The sequence below is a fragment of the Elephantulus edwardii genome, unplaced genomic scaffold (assembly GCF_000299155.1).
Source record: "Elephantulus edwardii isolate Elephantulus edwardi_28Jun2011 unplaced genomic scaffold, EleEdw1.0 scaffold00036, whole genome shotgun sequence".
In the NCBI taxonomy this organism is placed as follows: Eukaryota; Metazoa; Chordata; class Mammalia; order Macroscelidea; family Macroscelididae; genus Elephantulus; species Elephantulus edwardii.
The window spans coordinates 8,196,542-8,218,949 of NW_006399786.1; the positions used below are offsets into that span (position 1 = coordinate 8,196,542).

Consider the following 22,408-nt stretch of genomic DNA (forward strand, 5'->3'; position numbering starts at 1 on the left):
CAAAATTCAAAGTGTCAGAAGACAAGGGACAACTCTTACTCAGAGGGCTGACAAGAATCTTGGAAAGAATCCTTTCTGGCCAATATTGGATCATGTGCTCATTTCTGAAACAATCATTATGGCCAGAGGATGACATATTGCAACTAGGCTTGTAGAAGGTGTTCACCAAAATCTTAGGAGTTTTCGCACAGGAGAATGGCTATCAAGTTTGAAATGATTGCTGTAAGCCTCTTACTAAACCAAATGTCGTGAGTTTTCCTTAAATAGAGAGATTTTATTATCAGAAAAAAGAGAGAAGAATATTAGGCATGTCAAATCCAACAGCTATCCATTGTAAATTACTTGATATTAAAATGAGTAATGTCTCAAGGAATATTAGGGAGCTCTGGTGTAGGGAGTAGATATGTTAACCCAAAGGTGTCACCTCTCTGGCAGTTTGAATCTGCGAGTGGCTCTGAGGGAGATGGATGGGCAGTCTCATCCCGTGTGATTTACAGCCTCCAGAAAACCTGCTGAGGCTCAGCTGTAAGTTGGTTCTGACTCATGATCTATGAATTTGGGTTTGTTTTGAATACCTGAAGGAGTATGTATACAATCAAGTACTATATAAAAAATTATTATTATTGTTAATTTTTAACTTGATTGTAGATATTTCTGTAAACTTTGGGAAGATACTTGCAAATGTAGATAATTGCCAGGTGCTAAAATCTTAAATTTTAATGTGGTTTAAATTTAGGAATCAGAAGTGGCTTGACTTGAGCATATGTTAGGATATACTCAAAGAATAAAGACAGTAATGAATCATGGCTTATAAACGTTGGTGTTTGATGCCGTCCAGTTGACTGACTAATAGCAAACCAGTGAGTGAAAAACAGATTGAAACTTTGGCCTACCCCGGGCTTTCCTCACAGTCTCAGCCGTGTTAAAGTCTGTTGTAGTAGTCATTGAGTCAATCGATCTTGTTGAGGGTCTTCTCTTTTATTGAGCATGACGCCTTCCAAGGGCTGGTACCTCTTTACTGTTGTTGTGTACCGTCTAGTTGAAACTGACCCATGGCTGACCCTTCAGAGGGTTTTCAGAGCAGTAAATTCCTCAGATCTTTCTCCCGTAGAGAAGCTGGTGGATTTGAACCACCTGCCATTGGGGTGGCAGCACAATTCATTACCACTTTAGCATGCCCATAGTACGTGAGATGAACGTTCATCATCCTTGCCTCTAAGCAGCACCCTGTTTGCACATCCTCCAAAATAGATTTGTTTGTTGCTTTGACAGTCCATGGTCCAGCATTTCATTTAAAACTCAATATCTGATGAAAATCCAGTAATGGCTGGAATATTATTTGGATAGGAAACTGCCAGAAGTTCAAGCTGAATTCAGAATAGGCCAAGCAATGAGAAATATCATTGCTTATGTCAGATGGATGTTGCCGAAAGCAGAGAATATCAGAAGAATGCCTGTGTTTCTTTGACTATACAAAGACCTTTATAGATTGTGACAAATTGTGTCTAACATTGAGAAGAATGTGAATCCCAGGACACTTAATTGTGCTCATAAGAAACCTATGTGTAGACCAAGAAATAGTTGTCTGAACAGGAAGAGGAAACAGTGCATGGTTTAAAACAGGAAAAGATACACATCAGAGTATTCTTTCTCTATACCCATTCAGTCTGTTTTTTTACAAAAATCATTCCAAAAGCTTGATTATATGAGGAAGAATATGGCATCAAGATTTGAGAAAGACTTACCAACAACCTTTGTTATGCAGATGACATAACCTTGCTTGCAGAAAATGAAGAAGACTTGAAGCATCAATGATTAGAGGCTTCAATATGAATTACATCTCATCAAGATTGGAATTTTTTTCTTTTTTTTATTTATTTATTGTATTATTTTACATGTACCGTCAAATCAGATCTGACTGGTACAGGAGGAGATTGCCCCCTCCTTCTCTAGGACATCATCTTGTGGATTTGAACTGCGTACCTCTGGGATTGCAGTGCAGCGTCTTGCCACTAGGCCACCAGAGCTCCCTTCATCTCATCATCAAGAAAACAAAATTCCTCATTCCTAGACCAATAAGCAACATCATTATAGATGGAAAAAAGATTGAAGTTGTCAATGATTTAGTTTTACTTGATCCACAATCAGCACCTATGCTCATAGTAGTTAGGAGATCAAAGGAAGTGATATATTGAGAAAATATACTGTGAAGAACCTCTCCAAAGTACTACAGAGCAAAGATGTCAGTTTAAAGGCTAAGGTGTGCTTGATACAAGTCATGTTAGTCTTCAGTTGCTTCCTACGCATCTGTAAGTTGGGAAGTGAATAAAGATGACAAAAGAAGAGTGGATTCTTTTGAATTGTGCTGTTGGAGAATTGAATATCCCATGGATTGTCAAAAGAGCAAACAAGTCTGTCTTAGAGATAGTGCAACCAGGATACTCCTTAGAGGCAAGGACGGTGAAACTTGTCTCACATACTTTGGGCATGTCAGGAAGGACCCGTCCTTGGAAAAAGACATCATACTGGAAAAAGTGGAGGGTCAGAGAAAAAGAATGAAAGCCTCAACAAGATAGATTGACAAAGAGATTATAATAATGGGCAGGAGCATGGTAGAGATTGTGACAGTGGCACAGGATAGGGCAAAGTTCAGTCTGTTATTAATAAGGTCACTATGAGTGGTAGCTGATCCAGTGGTACCTAACAGCAACATTTCATAATATAAAACAATATAGTTTTGCTCAATATAATTTTTAATGAAGTTAATTTTCATAAATCATTATAATATTAAGAACTCTGGTGGCCTAGTGGTAAGGAGTGGTACTGCTAAGCTAAAGGCATGTGGTTCCAATCCAGTAGCTGCTTCGTGGGAGAAAGGTGGACAGTCTTGTCATGATATTAGCAGTCTCTGAAAACCCGCTGGAGGGTCAGCTCTGAATCAGTTTCAGCTTGATAACTCACAAAAACAACAACAATGTAATAGTAGTGAAAATAAATTATATAATGAAGATTATGATGGAAGACAAGGTATTCTTTTATTAAATACATAATAAGTTTGACTAAAGGGCCATTAGTGGTTGTGTTGTTAGGTCCCTTGGCCCTAACAGTCTTAGCTGATAGGAATGCTGTATACAGCAGAACAAACACTGTCTGATCCTACTCCATCCTCACTGTTGTTGTTATAGCCCAGTGTTACAGCCATTGTGTTGACAAAATATTATGAGAGACTTTTAAGGCCTTTCCCCCTACCAACTCCTTTACCAACTATACTGTACTTCTCTCCAGGGACTACTGTTGTGTGCCATCGAGTCAGAACTGACTTACAGCTAACTGTCCAGTGGGTTTTTGGAGACAGTAAATTGCAGAGGAGGAAACTGCCCACTTTCTTCCATGGAGCACTTGGTGGATTGAAACTGCCTGCCTTTAGGCTGGCGGTGCAACTCCTTACCACTAAGCTACCGGAACCCCCAGAAGGAGTTAAGTAGAAACATTTTATAAGATGAGGAATAATTATAATTGGAACAATATTGGGTGATAACATTTGTTTGAAAATTAGTAACTACCTTATTGAAAGATCTCATCTGAAAAAAAAATGTTTTAAAATATTTTTTTCCAAAGAATTGTGAAAATTCTGTATTGAGAACTATTTCAGTTATTTTTAAAATGAATGAGGTCCAATAAATATGTAATGCTTTAGATGTTCAGAAACCCTTCCCCCTACTTCAGCTAATAACATTCTAGGGAACTGTACACAGTCTGTGGAGAGTTGTGCTGCTAACTCAAAGGCTACGCTTTTCTGGTGTTTGCATTCGCCAGCTGTTCCGAGGGAGAAAGATGAACACACTCTTCCACAGGAACAATTTGCTGTTATTGTTGGTATGGACCATCAAGTTGCTTGCGACTCATCTCGACCCTATGCACAATGGGTCTGACTCTAATGTTGAGTCACTCTCTCTCTCTCTTTGACACACCTACCTTTATTACCCCAGTTACTGTGTCAGTCATCTCATCCGGGGTCTTCCTCTTCTGTGCTTTCCCTCAACCCTTCTAGCATGATAACCTTCTCCAAAGACTGTCTCTTCCTGGCTACCTGTCCAAAGTATGTGAGGTGGAATCTCAAAATCCTTGTCTCCAAGGAACAGCTTGGTTTCACTCTCTCCAGGACAGACATGTGAGTTCTTTTGGCAGTCCTCGGTACATTCAAAACTCTTCTCTAGCAGCACAACTCAAAGGCATCCATTCTTCTTCTGTCATCCTTGGTCATTTGTCATCCTAGCTCCCTGATGCAAAGCGAGCAATTGCAAAGACCATGGCCTGGACCAGGTGTACCTTATCTCCAAACTGACATCATTGCTCCTCAACATGCTGAGGCCCCTCACAGCAGATTTCTCTAATACAGTTTGTCTTTTGATTTTCTGACTACTGGTGCAAAGAGTGTTGATTGTGGAATGATTTGTTGTTGTTGTTATGTTCCACCGAGTCGCTTGTGACTCATAGCGACCCTCTGTACAACAGCCCTAAACTCTGCTCTGTCCTGTGCCAATTGCACTGTCTCCGACACTCCCATCCCGATTAACCCAGTCAATGAATCAATCCACCTCATAGAAGGCCTTCCCCTCCTGCGCTGTCCCTCCACCCTCCCAAGCGTGATGTCCTTCTCCAAGGACCGGTCTCTCCTCAGAACATGTCCAAAGTATGTTAGATGGAGCCTCAGAATCCTTGCCTCCAAGGAGCAGCCTGCTTTAACCCTCTCCAGGATGAATCTGTTTGTTTTTCTAGCAGTCCATGGTACTTTCAATACTCTTCTCCAGCACCACAGCTCAAAGGCATCAGTTCTCCTTCTATTCTCTTTGGTCATTGTCCAACTCTCTAATGCTTAACAAGTGATTGCAAAGACCATGGCCTGTATCAGACACACCTTAGTCTCCAGAGAGACACCATTGCTCTTCAGGACTTTGGAGAGGTCCCTAACAGCAGACTTTCCCTTGGAAATCTGATGTAGGGTCAGCTGTCATTAGTAAGAACTGGCAATGAGAAAAGAAAAGAAAAGGATTTCTTTCAAGATAAGAATTGGGAGAAGTTGGAAAATTTAGTTTATGTTCCAATTTGTGCAAAAGTCATTTCTGCCTCAGGTTTTGCAGCACACTTTAAATCTTTTAGCTGTCCAACCTAGAATTATTTGACAGTACTTTAATCTCATTTCTCCACTCTCATTTCTTTACTCTCTGACACAGGCTAACAAAAGCTACAATGTTCTAGTCAATTCTAACAATTGTTGTTGTTAAGTGCCATCGAGTCGCAGGGGACTATTGCGACCCTATGAAGGAGAGTCCTTAACGCTTGGGAATTCTAACAGTGTACTTTAAAAAAAAACCCCAAAACTATCTTATTCTACTCTTGTTATTAATGTTGAGTTTCTATAGAGCAGAATACTCATTAAATTATTTCTACGTGTACAATTTAGTGAGGCAGATTGTAGTATTCTGTACTTCAATTTTAATATAAGTATATACGACCGTGGACATAGATAAGAACAAACAAATCTGTCTTGGAAGAAGTTTAGCAGAATCTTTCTTAGAAGGCCAGACTACAGCTTTACTGTGTGCGTGTTATTCCGAGGGTCTAATCTGTGGAGGAGGACTTCATGCTTGGCAATGTGGAGAGGCAGTAAAGAAGAGGAAGGCCATTGTGGAGATGGATTGACACAGTGGTGGCAGCAGTGGGCTCCAACACAGCAGTGACTATGAGGTGACTCAGGGCCAGCAGTGTTTTGTTCTGTGTTCTTCGGGTCCCTGAGTCAGGACATACTCGGCAGCTCCTACCAACAGGAAGGTTTAGGTTGATATGATTCATTTTTAAAGTTTGATTCATTTTAAAAGTTTGTACCCTAATTCAAAGACCATTATTGTAGATTAGACATGATCGGTAATTGTGATACAGTGGGAATAATGAAATTGCAAAACCATTTACTAGATACTATGGTGGCAGGGAGTTGAAAATGGAGCGATGAGTTCTTAAGGGAGGTGGAGATGGTGCTAAAGTTAGGGAAAGCCAAGAGGGAGTAGATGATATTTGAGTAGTAGTTGTGTAAAGTCAAAGTGATGTGGAAGAGAGAGAAGTGGAAGGCCTGCTAAGCTGAGGGAATAAAGTGTCAAGATGGGGAAAAGCAAAACAGCGTTAAGATTGGAGCGTTGAGAGCTACAGCCAGGAAGGGTGTGAACTAGATTGTCGATTTCACTGTACCCAAGGCTTTATGCTGTATCCTGACATATAAAAACGTTTTAAATCCGTGCTTCTAATCTTCCTTTTTGTTCAGGCGCCTAAAGCTACACTAGTTAGGTAGGTTTGTGTAGTTTCTTCTGTAATTTTTATTATGCATTTTCAAATTAGACAACTCTCCCTTAATTTTCTGAGATAACTTCCCTGAGTTGAGGGACCTGCTCTTACGGTTTCTCTCATTTTTGGAAGCATGACTGTAGTTAACAGTGGATGATAACCTTGAAGAGAGAGAATAATATTAGATAAGCATTTCAGATTGATCACTTTTAGGGTTCAGTAGACAATTACAAAGCTCAAGAAGGGCAAGTGGTTAGGAAAGAGTCATTGAATTGTTCTGTCTCAGTCACCTTACAGTTTGGATTATGAATATCCATCTTATCCTTGAATGTTAAAAAATTTTACCTTTGCTTTTAAAACATTGGACTAATTCTGACTTGAAACAAAGTCTTCATTATAGTTCTTCACTGTCTGCATGTGTGTCTTTTAAGTAATTGAAAAGGCTTTAGACCTTTTCTTGTACTTTGTGATGGTAAATAAGAGCAAAATATACCTGTTCCAACTTAATACAAATTCTTAAACACACAGATAGATCTTACTCATTTTTTATATCCCAAGGGCTGCCTGCCTTTTAGAGAAGAACTCCATAGGGTTTTCTTGGCTGTGATCTTCACACAAGCAGAGCACCAGACCTTTCTTCTGCAGTAATGCTGGGTGTATTTTAATCATTAACCTTTAAGTCAGTAGCAGAGCACAAACTGTATCTATCATCCTGGGACTTTGGGTGTTGAAATAATTTATCTGGAAAATGATGAAAACTAACATTAAAGGAATTGAGAGAATATTAAAATAGCAGAATTTCCTGACTAACTGATTTGATTTGGAAGTTATACAGAGTTTTTGGGAAGTCCTTGATTATTGGGTGGACACTTGGATGGATGATGGCATCAGTTACTGAGATAGGAGTATGGGAGGCAGGGATGGAAGGTGACAATTGGGAAGCACACACAAAAAGAGAGGGTCCTTTTTGCTTTTCTCATGTTGAAGCATCTCTAGAATATTCTAGATAAAGTGTCAGGTATAAAAACTTGGGAGATGGAACTAACTAGAGAATACCCTTGGGCTAGAGTAGAAAAGACTTCAGTGGTACTTTGGACTAAACTGTTCCTTTGATAAATGAGAAGCCTTATGTCCATATTTGGGAGGTTGGACTTTATGAGGAGGAATGTGGCATTAGGATTGGAGGAAGACTCATCAACAACCTGCGTTATGCAGATGACACAACCTTGCTTGCTGAAACTGAAGAGGACATGAGGCATTTGTTGCAAAAGGTCAAGGACTACATACAGTCTTCAATATGGGTTGAAGCTCAACATCAAGAAAACATAGATTCTCACCACTAAGTCAATTGGCAACTTCATAATGGAGAAGAAATTGAGATTGTTGCTAACTTCAGCTTGCTTGGTTACCCAGTCTACACTCGTGGCATCAGCAAATCCAAAGACGAATTGAATTGGGAAAGTCAGCTGTCATGGACTTTATTTATAGAGTACTGAAGAGCAACGATGTCAGTCTGGAGACTGAGGTGTACCTGTTCCAAGTCATGGTCTTTGAAATTACTTGCTATGCATCCAAGATCTGGACATTAAGTAAGGATGGCAGAAGAAGGATCTATGCTTTGAGTTGTGATGCCAGAGAAGAGTGTTGAACATACTATGGACTGCCAAGAGAAAAAGCAGGTCTGTCCTGGAGAGGGTGAGACCAAGCTGTTCCTTGGAGAAAAGGATTTTGAAGCTCTATCTTACATACTTTGGGCACGTGACTAAGAGGAACCAGTCTTTAGAGAGGGACATCATGCTTGGAAAGGAGGAGGGACAGCATAGGAGACGAAGACCCGGATGAGATGGGTTGACTCAATGACTGGAACAATGGGAGTAGGGTGGTTAGAGATGATGAGATTGGCTCAGGATAGGGCAGGTTTCAGAGCTAATGTACAGAGGGTTGCTATGAGTCGCAGGTGACTCAGTGACACCTAAAAAAAACCCCAACAACGATGCCCATATCATAAAAGTAGACATTTAGAAGTAGTTGCACAGAGATCAGAGTTTGGTCATGGTATGAATTAGATGACACAGGATATGTAAGTATGATAACAGAAGGTGGCCAAAAACATCAGCTCTTAAGGCAGTGTTGGTAAATAGCTGGCTCATGTGAATATCCTGACTTCCTCTTTGCATAGAGCAGACATGGCCATTAACCACTGTTTTGCAAGGAGTCCAGTTTCCATTGTGATTTCTTCTCTGAATTTTTTTAGAAGCATGTTCCTCACTTTGCAGATGTTTGGAGATTTTTAACAGTTATCTTTTTGTTATGAATTTTTTTACTTAATCCATGTGTTTAAAAACACACTTTATGATTCTAGTCCTTTGAAATTTATGAAGTCTTGATTTTTGGTCTAACCTATAGTTTATTTTGTAAAATATTTTATGTGCATTTAAAAATATGCCCTGCAAGGCAAATCAGGAAAGGAGACTCTGTGGAGCATGGTTACTTGAGTGTAGGGGCAGCCCATTTCACACCCCCCCACCACTTCAGTGTGTATCTGGGGGCTCCAGTTGACACCTCTGCAGTGATTGATGACCAGTACTTCACACACTATCTTAGGAATTAACTAGAGAATGCCCTTGGTCTGGAATGAGAAAGGCATTAAAAGGTGCTTTAAACCAGAATGTTCCTTTAATAAACAAGAAACCCAATGCTCAAATCCTAAAATCAGAGTTTGTCTTTGAATAACGGGTGGGTTCTTCTATTTCCTGGAAATTTAGAATTGATTTTAGGGCTCTGTTGATCTGTTTCATGTTTCACTTGGGTAGTTCCATCACCTCTCTATTTGTGAGTTTTAGAAGTTTGGTTAATGATGTTACAGGACTAAATATGTGTTTCTATTTTTTAAAAATAAATATATATAAATATATAGATAATATATATCCTGCCATCTTTGAATTTAGTGTTCTGTAAAGGTCACTTAGGCTGCATAGCTAATCATATTGTTTGAATCTTCTCTCTTCTTCTGTGTCATTTTTTTTTCTTGGTTTTCTTCCACCATCAGTTACTGAGAAATATGTCAAAATATTTAGATGTGACTCGTACATGTGTCTATTTCTACTTTTACTTCTGTCAGCTTTTGTTTCTTGTATTTTGAAGCTCTGTTATTAGATACATATATTTGGTGGTTGTCTTGTCTTCCTGATGAAGCAATGCTTTTATCATTATAAAATGTGTTTGCTTATTTCTGATGATAATCCTTGTCTTTAAGTCACTTTGGTATTTTTGGCCTCATCAGTTTCATTACAAATGGTATTTGTAAGGTGTGTGTATTTTTCCCCATTCTTTTACTCTTAGCCAGTTTGCACTGTTACGTTTAAAGTGTTTCTTGTGTAAGGGATGTATGGTTTAAAATAGGGTGTTCAGGGAGAGCTCAGTAAGCAAAGACTTATTAGAAGGTGAGAAAGTGAGCCTTGTGGATTATTCTGGTTATTTTCCATTCGTCTTTCCAAATCCACTGTCCACCTTTCTTCAAGCTGCTCTGTGCCACAGGAGATTGAACTTACATGGATTGTACGAATGAGTGCCTTTGCCTTCTGATCTCTGGAAGGCACTGGAGAGAATTTGGAGGGTGGAAGGAGAGTAATGCTGAGTTATTTATTCCTTAGTTTGCTGGGCTCTACCATAGGTTCCCTGTGTTCTTCCACGAAAGGTCACGGTTCCTCTTAGGAGGACTTTAATACGATTACTTTCTGCTTGATCTCATCCCTTGTCCCTTCCGGCATAGGGGTGGTAATGGCTTTATATTATTCTTAGTACCAGAGTAACTGCATGTAGGTTACTTCTCTTAGGTTTTTAGATAGTTTTTCTAAATTCTGACCCCCATCCTCTTAAATATTATACTCTGTCCAGCTATCCGGTTTGAATGTATTATCTATTTCTTTCTGGAACTCAGAGTGATAAAGGAATATTCTGAGAGAAAACATTTCAGTTAGTGGGGCAATTCAGTGCAAAGACCTGGGTGTGTGTCTGGCATGTTCAAGGAAAGTGAGGAAGCCAGTGTGGTTCTAATAGAAGAAGTGAGAGGACAAGTAGGAGGTGAGATTGGAGAAGGCACCAGATCAGGAACATCCTGATTGCAGAGGCCTGGGAAGTTGAGCAGTTAATTAGGAACTGTATCCCGACTGGGAGCAGGAGTGGCATCCACTTCCTAAACAACATGCCTCGGAAAACTCTATGAACTTTGATAGATTTCGAAAGTTGTAGAAGGGCTTCAGGCCTTTTGTTCATAGGGTCACTATGAGTTGTGCTCCACTCAAGGCAATCTATAACAACAGACTTTAGGAGAAAAGAGTTGAAACAGGATTTCTACTAGGAGGTGAGAGGTAACAGTGACTGAATCAGCATCTTAATAGTTAGAATAGTTAGAGTTAAACCAAGGACTGTAAACTTCATTCAAGAAAAGCTTGGAAAAACTTTAGTAGTCCTAATCCACAACATAAAGAGTCTTCCCAGTATTCTGAAAAATTTACAACCAGGAGAAGATAAAATAGATGAATGGGACCTTCTAAGAATCAAATCCCTATGCGCATCCAGAAACTTCTCTAACAGGGTAAAAAGGGAAGCCACAGACTGGGAAAAAGTTTTTGGTAATGACATGTCAGAAAAGGGACTTATATCTAGAATTTATAAAATACTTGAGCACCACAAAAAGATAAAGGAGAATAATCCAACTGAAAAATGGGCACAGGATATGAACAGACACTTCACCAAGGAAGACATTCAGATGGCCAACAAGCACATGAAGAAATGTTCAAAATCCCTAGCCCTGAGAGAGATGCAAATCAAGACAACCATGAGATATCATCTCACTCCAGTAAGACTAGCAAAATTTAACAGAACAGCAAGCAACAAATGCTGGCGAGGTTGTGGAGAGACTGGAACCCTTAGTCACTGTTGGTGGGAGTGTAAAATGGTGCAACCACTGTGGAAAGCATTGTGGCGCTTTCTCAAAAAGTTGCCAATAAAGATACGATTTGACCCAGCAGTTCCACTACTGGGAATATACCCTAAAGAGACCATAAATGACATCCAAGTAGATATATGTATACCCATGTTTATCACGGCTTTGTTTACAATAGCAAGGAGTTGGAAACCACCTAAATGCCCATCAACAAACGAATGGGTAGAGAAGCTATGGTATATTCTCACAATGGAATACTATGCTGCATTGAAAAACAAGGAACTCATGCAATATTATTCAAAATGGGTGACCCTGGAGGACATTATGCCGAGTGAGGTATCTTAGTCACAAAGGGACAAATGCTATATGGTGCCACTGTTGTAGAATGAGGCTGACATCGGGGTGGGGGTAAGACAGAAAAACTGGATGAAATATGTTTATGGCATTGAAGTCTATGGGGGAGAGAATAGTCTAAAAGTATTATATTTTAGGGCATTATTTTTATCGTAGGAGTATGCAATGAGGGTTGCAGAGTGGATTATATTTGGGGGTAGGGGGTGGGGTTTGGGGAGGTGCGGGGGGGATTGTGTACCAATGAGGGAGTTTTTCTTTTGCTTTTCAAGGAGAGGAGCAAAGGGGGGAGGGGGGTTGTGCGGAGAAGGGTGCAACAATGAATGAATGGAATTCCAAAATCTCTGTAGATGTTTATTGAAATGAAAAATAAACAAACTAAATTAAAAAAAAAAGAATAGAGTTGTGATAAGAAGTGGCCAGACACAGCATACATGTAAAGATTAAGTCAGCGAGACTTTCTGATGGATTGCAGTAGAGAAAGATGAAGAATGCCCTCAAAGGTCTTGATCAGAGAAAGTGGAAGAAAGAAGTTGCCGAAATGAGAAATACTGTGGGGAGTGTGCATTTTTGTGGAAAGATCTGAAAAGTTCAGTTTTGAGAATATTATGTTTGAGAAATTAGAAATTCAAATACCTGTTAGAATTGACACTCTTAAGTCTGGCTTGGAGATGCATATTTGGGAGCCAACAGTATATTTATAAAAATCCGGCCCCCCTGACCACTCCTCATGGCGGCGGAAGCCTGGGCGCAGTTACGGTGGTGATTGAGCGAGCCTGGCCCAGCCTCCACGTGCCCCCGGGCTCCACACTCCTAATGCTTCGCGGGTGTTGAGTCCTTCCCAGCCGGGACAATGGTGAAATATTTCCTGGGGCAGAGCATGCCCCGGAGTTCCTGGGACCAAGTGTTCGCCGCCATCTGGCAGCTGTACCCGAATCCTTACAGCAAACATGTCTTGATGGAAGACACAGTACACCAGGAGGTTACCCCTGACCAGAAACTCCTGTCCTGGAGACTCCTGACCCAGACCAACAGGATGCCCCGCTGGGCTGAGCGATTGTTTCCTGCCAATGTTGCTCACTCGTTGTGCATCCTGGAGGACTCTATTGTGGACCCGCAGAATCAGACCATGCCCACCTTCACCTGGAACATCAACCAAGCCCAGCTGATGGTGGTGGAGGACCGCTGTGTTTACTGTGTGATCTCTGATAAGAGTGGTTGGACCGAAATCCGAGAAGCCTGGGTCTCCTCTAGCTTGTTTGGTGTCTCCAGAGCTGTCCAGGAATTTGGTCTGGCTCTATTTAAAAGCAATGTGACCAAGACTGAAGGGTTTTGAATACATCTTGGCCAAGCTACAAGGTGAAGCCCCTTCCAAGACACTTGTTGAAACTGCCAAGGAAGCCAAGGAAAGGGCAAAAAAGACAGCACTGGCAGCTACAGAGAAGGCCAAGGACCTAGCCAGTAAGGCAGCTACCAAGAAACAGCGGCAACAGCAGCAACAATTTGTGTAGCCATCATCAGCCCTGCACAGCCCTTCTACCACCACCATCGGCACAACGGACAATCCAGCTCCAATCCGCTATCCCCAGTGTGCTCTCTTATTAAAATTCAATATCCAGCCCTATTTCTTGCCCAAGAGATAGGCTAGGGCGAGGAGTAAGGGTCTTGTTTGGCATCTACAGAACAGCAAGCGTGTCATCCATGGTCTGTGCTGATTCTGCATATTCCTCCCATTTGGCAGCTGAGGCACGGAGAGGCACAGACTTGCCCAGGTCGGTGTGCAAATAAAGTGGGAAAGGCTAGACTGTAAGCTCCGTGAGGGCAGGGATCTGTTTGCTCTCTGATGTGTCCAAAGTATTTGGAATAATATCTAGTATGTAATTGGCACTCAATAAATAACTTGACTTCAGTTAGTCCCAGCTCTGGCTTTGGTTAAAAAAAAAAATATCCAAGCAAACCACTTCTCGAACTCCTTGCTGTCAGGTTGGTTTCAACTCCTAGTGACCCTCCTTCAGGTTTCTGAGGTTGGAAATCATAATGGGAGGCGATTGCATGTCTCCCTCCCGCAGAGCTTGTCCCCTTGGACTGCAGAGATGCATAAACTCTGGGTTAGCAGCGCAGGCTTCTCTAGCACCACCAGAGCTCCTTCTTGTTGTTGTTGTTGCTATGTGCCGTCAAGTCGCTTGCGACTCATAGCGACCCTATGTACAACAGCCCTAAACCCTGCTCTATCCTGTGCCAATCACATTGCCTCTGACACACCCATCCCGATTACCCCAGTCACTGAATCAATCCACCTCATAGAGGGTCTTCCCCTCCTGTGCTGTCCCTCCACCCTCCCAAGCATGATGTCCCTCTCCAAGGACCTGTCCCTCCTTACAACATATCCAAAGTAAGATAAAGCCTCAGAATCCTTGCCTCCAAGGAGCAGCCCAGTTTAACCCTCTCCAGGATGAATCTGTTTGTTTTCCTAGCAGTCCATGGTATACTCAATACTCTTCTCCAGCACCACAGCTCAAAGGCATCAATTCTCCTTCTATCCTCCTTGGTCATTGTCCAACTCTCTGATGCATAACAAGTGATAGCAAAGACCATGGCCTGTATCAGACACACCTTAGTCTCCAGAGAGACACCTTGCTCTTCAGTACTGAAGAGAGGTCCCTATCAGCTGACTTTCCTATCGCAATATGTCTTTTAATTTCCTGGCTGCTGGTGCCAAGAGTGTTGACTGTGGAGCCAAGCAAACTAAAGCTGTGAACAATCTTACTCTCTTTACCATCCATCCTGATGCTGCCAATTGTTCCAGTGCTCCTAAGAAGTAGAATTTCTCTCTTACTGCCATGGAGCTAGAACTGACCCTCCATTGGATTTCTAAGGCAATACGTCAGACAGAAGGAAAAATTGCTTTCCTTTCTCCCTTAGAGCCACTGGTGGATTCAAACCAGCAGAGACACATGGCCTTTGGTATAGTAATGCAACTTCCTATGGACTGTGCCACCCGAGCTTCCAAGTAGTACATTGTTGTTGTTGTTATGTACTATTCAGGGCTGATTCATAGCTGCCCCAGCAGCGGGTTTTAAAGGCAGTAAGCTGCACGGGTGGAGATTGCCCATATTTCTCCCACAGAGCAGCTGGTGAATTCGAACTACATGCCTTTGGGTTGGCAGCACAACTCCTTACCACTAAACCACCAGAATGCCCTTGTAGTACACTAGTTACATTTAGACACACAGGACTGAGTGAGTTCATTAAGGAGCAGTTGTAGAGGTCTAGGAACTGAAGCTCAGCACTCATCGTTTAGAAGCTGAAGAGGAGGCAAAAAAAGCAAAGAACACCTGAGACAGAAGAAAGACAGTGCCCAAATCTTCCACTGTGTGAGTTATGATGGGAGGCAGGACCCAGACTCCACTTGCACACTGCTGGCAGTCAGGCTGTGTGGGTTAACAGCACAGGCTTGTCGAGTTAAATGCCAGTGCCTGGGACTGAATCACAAGGGAGTTATGCAAAGTCTGCAGGAACAGATTGTTCATGGCAGTGTCCAACGTCTAATGTTGTCGGTGGCAAGCACAGTATCAAAAAGACATAGCAACCAAATACAGGGAGAGAACCTTGATGAGATTCTGAATTATAGAAGCAACTATATACAACATTTTCAGGACAGTTGAGTAAATGAAAATTAACTGTAGTATTACAGTTAGGTGCCTTGTTATTAGTATTAATCACATGAGAATATCCTTATTTATTATGTTAAAGTTTGATACCTTTAGATTAAAGATAAGAATCAAGATTTCTGTAATATATGACAGAAGTAAAATACATTTTTAATTTAAAGAAATACAGCCATGTGGCATAATGTTAATAGATGAAAGATAAGTATTCATTTTGCTATTTCCCTCTTTTTTTTCTAGGTTTGAAAGCATCAGAATAAAAATTTAGGGGAGTCCTGTGATGTGGATTTAGCGGTATCAGTGATATCATCTTGTTAAGATTTTCTCAGGCGGTCACTTTTGACTATTTTTTTGGTTCTAAGTAATCCATGTTTCATATAGGGAGCTGTGGTAGCCTAGTGGTAAGGAGTTGCACTGCCAACCCAATGATAGGTGGTTCGAATCCACCAGCTGCTGCATGGGAGAAAGATGGGGAGTCTCTTCCCATGTGATTTATAGCTTCTGAAAACCTACTGGAGGGTCATCTATGAGATAAGTTCCAACTCAGTGGCACACAGCAGCAGCAGCAGCATGATTTCCGCGAGCTGTTTGTGTAACTGTTGTAACAGAAATTCCAATGCTCATTTCATTTGTAAAGCTTTTTTGAGATGAGATACTGAAAAATAAGATTAAATGAAATAAAATAGGTTGATAATATACTATTTGCCACAAAACCAATACTCAATAAATACTAGCTAATCTCTAGATAATTTTAAAGGGAAATTGACTTATGCAAAAAAATTGACCTCTAAATATACATCATTCTATTTTAGAAATTGTACCTGTATATTACAGTGTTTATTCTCTCCCCCCAAAATATGTTTATATTTTAGTTTGCATTTTTTATTTCACTATAGGAGCTCTGGTGGCCTACTGGTAAGCAGCTGCACTGTAATCCCAAAGGCACATGGTTCAAACCCACCAGCTGCTCTGCGGGAGAATGGCCAGTCTCCTCCCAGGTGATTTACTGCCTCTGAAAAACCACTAAGAGATCAGCTATGAATTGGTTCTGGCTTGATGACACACTACTACAGCAACAACAACAACAACAGCAGCAACAACAACAACAACAACAACAACAACAACAACATGGAATTATTGGTCCAGTGATAAAGATTTGATATTCTTGATGTTAAGATGTAACCCATACTGAAGGCTGTAGTCTTTGATCTTCTGCACTATTTCAAGTCTTCTTCACTTTCTTGCAAGCAAGGATGTGCCATCTGCATAATACAGAATTTTGATAAATCTTCTTCTAATCCTGATGCCACATTCTTCTTCATATAGTCCAGTTTCTTGACTGATTTTCTCAGTGTATAGATGGAAGAGATATGGGAAAAGGGTACAACCATGACTCACATTTTTCTTGATTTTATACCATGCAATATTCATTCCTTTATTCTGTTCAAACAACTGTTTCTTGGTCTTTATATAGGTTTTACATAAGCACAATTAAGTGTCAGTTTAAAACATTAAGGTGCATTTGATGTAAGCCTTGGTATTTCCAGCTGTTTCCTGTGCATTTGAGAGTTGGACAATGAATAAGGAAGTTTGAAGTATTATTAATGCCTTTGAAATGTATGCCGCTCAAGTATAGTATATATAGTGTAGTGTGGTCTGCCAAAAGAACAATAAAATCTGTCCTGTAAGAAGTGCAGAGTGCTCCTTGGAGGCAAGGATGGTGAAACCCACTTGCTTTGGGTCAATTTTCAGCATTAGCTAGTCCCTAGTGAAAGACACAAAGCTGGAAGGGTAGTTGTTGTGTACTGCTGAGACAGAATCAACTCAGAGCTGACCCTCCACTGGGTTTTCAGAGGCAGTTTAACGGCAGGGGAGGAGGAGATTACCCATCTTTCTCCAGTGGAGCAGCTGGTATATTCGAACCATGTTCCTTTAGGCTAGCAGCACAGCTCCTTCCGCTAGGCCACCTCTGGAAAGGGTAGATGGTCAGCGAAAGAGAGGAAGATACTCATGAGGTGAATTGACACAGGAACTACCATAGTAGTCTTGAACATGACAGAGATCATGAGGATGGTGCTGGAGAGGGCAAGGTTTAGATCTGTTATTCATAGAGTCTCTATGAGTAGTAGTGGATTCATTGGCACCTAACAACAACAACAGCAGCAACACAGCAGTGGCAACATACGGCATTAACACATGCTTGTTCTGTAAACAGTGATTGTTTTCTTAGTATTAATTGTCTGTCTTCAGGTGAAATTTTGTATTGGCTACAAATTAGGTTAGGAGCCCTGGTGGTGTAAGTGTTACAAGTTGGACTGCTAACTGAAAGTCAGTGGTTGAACCCTACCAGGATGCTGAATCAAGATTGACTCAATGGCAGGTTTGTTTGGGGTTTGTTTTGTTTTTCAGGAACCTTGTGTCTGTGAGATAAGTTGAGATAAAGACATGTCTTGGTATAGAAACATCCTATAGATAGCCCTTTAAGAAGAAAACAAAACTGGCAGAAGATTTTGGATACTAACTCTGCCTTCATGTCAGATATTTCATATTACCATTTAAATTTAGGAATTCTACCTCACAGAGGTTCAGGGTGTCACAATGGCACATCTTCTTCCTCTTAGTACAGTATAATATTACACTCTGGTAGTCTCATTTTATTTACTTCCTAAGTATATCTCCTACCATTAGAATGTGGACAGTTTGGTGGAGCTCCCCGATTAAAACAAGCTTGGAAGTAGGAGTGGCATCCACTTCCGAAATAGCTTGCCTCCAGAAACCCTGCGAACCTGGAGAAAGGATGAAAGTTGTACAAGGGTGCTGGTCTTTTGTTCATAGGGTCGCTATGAGTTGTCTACGACTTGACGGTGCTTAGCAACACCACCACCAACTTAGAGCTCTGTGGGCATGGTGGATAGAAAGTTATGCTACCAAGTCAAAGGTGGGTGATTTTAATCTGTGGCCCTCATATCTGGTTTTAATTGTTTTCGGTCAAACATTAGAATGTGAGTGAACCAAAATGAGAATTGTGCTTATATAGCTCAGCATTGTCTTCCCAGTGCATCCCAATACCTGGGCATGCAAACACCCAGAAACTATAGTTGAATAAATCTCTCTCTCTCTCTTTTAAAAACAGAGAAACTGTGTCTTTAAAAAAATTATTTATTAATTTTAATGAAAGTTTACAGAGACTTAGGATTTCTACTCATTCATTGGTGCCCTTTTCTCCCTGCCCACCCCCCCAAAAATGAGTCTTTTTTTTAAAAAAAAATTATTTTATTATTATTGTGTGTGTACTGTCAAATCGGATCTGACAGGTACAGGACGAGATTGTTCCTCCTCCAGCAGAGCAGCTGGTGGATTTGAACTGCATACCTCTGGGATTGCAGTGCAACTGAGTCTTAAGTAATTAATCAAATATTTGTAGGCTTCCTAAGTCTTTATGACTTTCTTTCCAATCTTAACAGGATTTTTGAAAGGATAAAATGAAATGATACTTGTGTTTAAATACTAGGTCCTATGACTTCTACTTCTATGCAGTGTTCTTTCCCTAAGCTATTCTGAGTCATATAATTTCATAGATTTGCTCCTAGAAAAGAATTAGTGTAAAACCTACATGTCATACTGTACAGAATACATGATTGTTCTAAATATTCAAATGTTAAACGTATGTCTTAAGTCACACTTAACTATAACTCAATTTTGGCTGCTTCTTCATAGGAAATCACAATATATATATTCTTCTAGAATCTCTCAAATGGTAGACCCTTTGCTGTCTACCTTTATATATCCATGTAGCTTTATTGTGTGTGTATATGTACATATGTATTTCATAAATAATGCCATCATATCAGCTACTTTTTAGCACCTTGCTTTTTTTCACTCAATAATATATTGAAATTCTTTTTCTATTTCCATCCAGGGAGCTCTGGTGGCTTAGAGGCAAGGAGATAGACTGGAAACCCAAAGGCATACAGTTCAAATTCACCAGCTGTTGTTTTGCAGGAGAAAAGATGGATATCTTTCTGTGCCTCTGAAAACCTGCTGAAGGGTCAGCTATGAGTTGGTTTTGACTCAATGATACATAACATATATAAATCTAGTACTTCTCATTCTCATTTTTGTTTTTATAGACCTCTGTAAAGAGGATGATAGTATAGAAATACTGTATTTTGTATATACTGTACTATTTTGTAAAGACTATATTTTGATGAGTGTTTATAAATTTTTTACTATATTAAAATATATGTAAGTAACACTGCAGTCAAAGTATCTTTGCGTGTGTTTTGGGTCCCTGAGGCAATAGGGTAAATAATGAGAATTACAATTTTTCTCCAGAATGTACTCCAAAGTAAGGGAATCTCACTACCAGCAGGAAAGAAGAAGCAGGTCCTTTGGGGCCTGAGATCTCTGCATCAGTCAGACTGGGACCTGCAGGAGATCACCAGAGCTGACCTGGGACTACTGTCCCAATGGAACTAGAACCAGGCACATCTGGTGATTCAAAGTGTGCGCCTTCAGGATTGCTGCATAGCCTCTTACCACTAGGCCACCAGAGCTCCCTTCAGTTGTAACCTCCCTAATAAACCCCATAATCTTAAAAAACAAACAATCAAAACTCAAAGTATACTTTCACCAGCAGTGTATTGGAGTGCCACTTCCTTTTCCCTTCATTCAGTGTTATTAAGCTTGCACTTTTTATGTAGGGCTGGCAGCTGAGAAATGGCTTCTAATTTTGGTTTGCATTATTCAGATTATTGGTGAAGTTGAACATCTCTTCTGATTGTTTATCAGTAATTTCCTGAAAATTGTTTTTATTTCCAGTTATTTAGTTGTTTATATTTTCTTAATGATTTTTAGAATTGTTTTATATGTTGAGTTAAAATTATTAAAAGATAAAAAGTATGACTAGAATGGAAGTGGTTTTGTGTGACCCCTACTAACTCCACAAACAGAAACTGGCCCCATCAATGTTTATAGCACAAAACTGATTTCTAAGAGGACAGGTACTCCCTCACCTTCTACGTTCTAAAAGCAACCACGCCTCCCTGGTTTCTCATTGGGTCCTTTCTGTTTTGGGTCCTCTGATTTGCTGCAATGACCACACAAAACTCATCCACATTCACAATTATGGAGTTTATTGGAGAAGTAAACAGGTTCAATTTGGGTTTGAAACAGAAGCAGTTTTTTCAGTGAGGACAGCTTCTCAGACATGCACACAGGCCCTTTGACCTTCAACCTCTTGACTTTAGGTCAGTGTTAAAAGGCTTGTGTAGTCCTGCCAAGTATGATGTCTTGGCCCCTGGCTCCGGCTCCACAGGGTAACAGTCCCAAGGTCAGCTGTTTCACCTTGTTTTCCACTGCTGCTGTTGCTCTTGTCTAGGTCCCAATCTGACTCGCCCAGGAATCCCTGGCCCTGAAGGGACTCTCAATGCATTCTCTGCTTCTTTGTTCCTGGTGGCAAGATTTCTAATGCTTACTACTGAGCCTGCTCGATTTAAACCTGGAAGGATGGTAAAACTAGCCAATCCCCTCAGGGAAAGACTTCATACCCTATTTGTGTTCCTACCCAGCCATGTGACAAAAGTCAAAGGCAATTGCTTGTTATTTTTGAAGAACAATCAACCAACTACACAGTTACCATCTAGTGGACAACAGGACTGTCTCATTGTGATAGAAAGGGTTCACTATTTAATTTTCAGAAGTCAACCTACAGGCATTTCCAGTTTGTCTTAGTGTGGAATCTCAACCGAATTTTTTAAGCATTGTAGCAACGCATTTTCTTCACTGACAGGATGAGTGCATGGTGATGGTTGGGACCTGAGGTTTTACATTTCTCATAACTTCCTAACGGATTCTAATGCTGCTGGGCCAGGAACTGACATTTTATTGCAGGGACACAAAGTTAATGGGTATCAGGACAGATATGGTAGGCTACAGAGGAGGTTTGCAGCATTGTGGATTTTTATGCTCAGTGTATTTTACTTGGCTTTATTCTACCTTCTAATTTTAGACTATGGAGGATAGAAGGAGAATTGATGCCTTTGAGCTGTGATGCTGGACTGCCAAGAAAACAAACAGATTCATCCTAGAGAGGGTTAAGCCAGGCTGCTCCTTGGAGGCAAGGATTCTGGGGCTTTGTCTGACATACTTTGGACATGTAAGGAGGGACAGGTCCTTGGAGAGGGACATCATGCTTGGGAGAGTGGAGGGACGGCGCAGGCAGGGAAGACCCTCTATGAGGTGGATTGATTCAGTGACTGGGGTAATTGGGATTGGGTGTGTCAGAGGCAGTGCGATTGGCACAGGATAGAGCAGTGTTTATGGCTGTTGTACATAGGGTCTCAATGAGTTGCAAGCCACTCAACAGCACATAACAACAACAACAATTTTAGACTTAGCAACAATTTAGTTTTGTATGTCTTTCTAATCTTTCTCAATTTACTACACAAGTATAATAATTTTTTTTTCTAGAAAGACTTTTTCACAGATTTATAAATTTCATCTGTAAAATCTCTGTCTGAGAGGGCTGCTTTGGGAGTGTAAAGTACTTAGATGATAGTAAATGTTCACCAAGGGTTGGCTGTTATTGTTATTCTTATTACCGTCCTGATTTAAGACATGAGCCTTATTCCAGTATACCTCATTAGCTCTTCGCTGGCGGTGCTGGATGATGTGTTTGTACAGCTACTTTTTCTATGTGTCCTTGAGTTCTCCACAAATATCGTTGGGCTTTTTTGTTTTGTTTTTTTGTGGGTTTTTTTTTTAAGTGCAGATAGTGTCAACCTGCTTATTTTGCTTTTAAAGGGAGAGAAGCATAGAAAGACTGGGTTAGCTTCTACTTCTGTACTTTAGAAAACCCGCCAGAAACTATTGTTCCTTGAATAAAGTGAAAATCTTTTAAGAGTTACTAAGAAGTTTTTGCTCTTTTCTGCTTGTTTCATATAATAATTCTTGGCATATATGTCACTGAGCCTTTGTCCTTTCGTTGAACTTAGAAATAATGAATTTTTGGGTAGTTTTCTGGAAATTTGAATTTGGATGCAATAAAAAGAAAGACATGTAAAGATGAAAAAGTTTGAAGCTAAATGTTAAAGATTTCACTCCA

General features: G+C 40.5%; 1 protein-coding gene and 1 pseudogene across 1 annotated transcript in view; both read left to right on the forward strand.

The window, feature by feature from the left end:
* Positions 1-22,408, forward strand: part of VWA8 (von Willebrand factor A domain containing 8) — a 519,526-nt gene that overhangs the window by 8,625 nt on the left and 488,493 nt on the right. The gene's annotated exons all lie outside the window — the stretch shown is intronic.
* On the forward strand, positions 12,489-13,146 carry LOC102846078 (annotated as a pseudogene).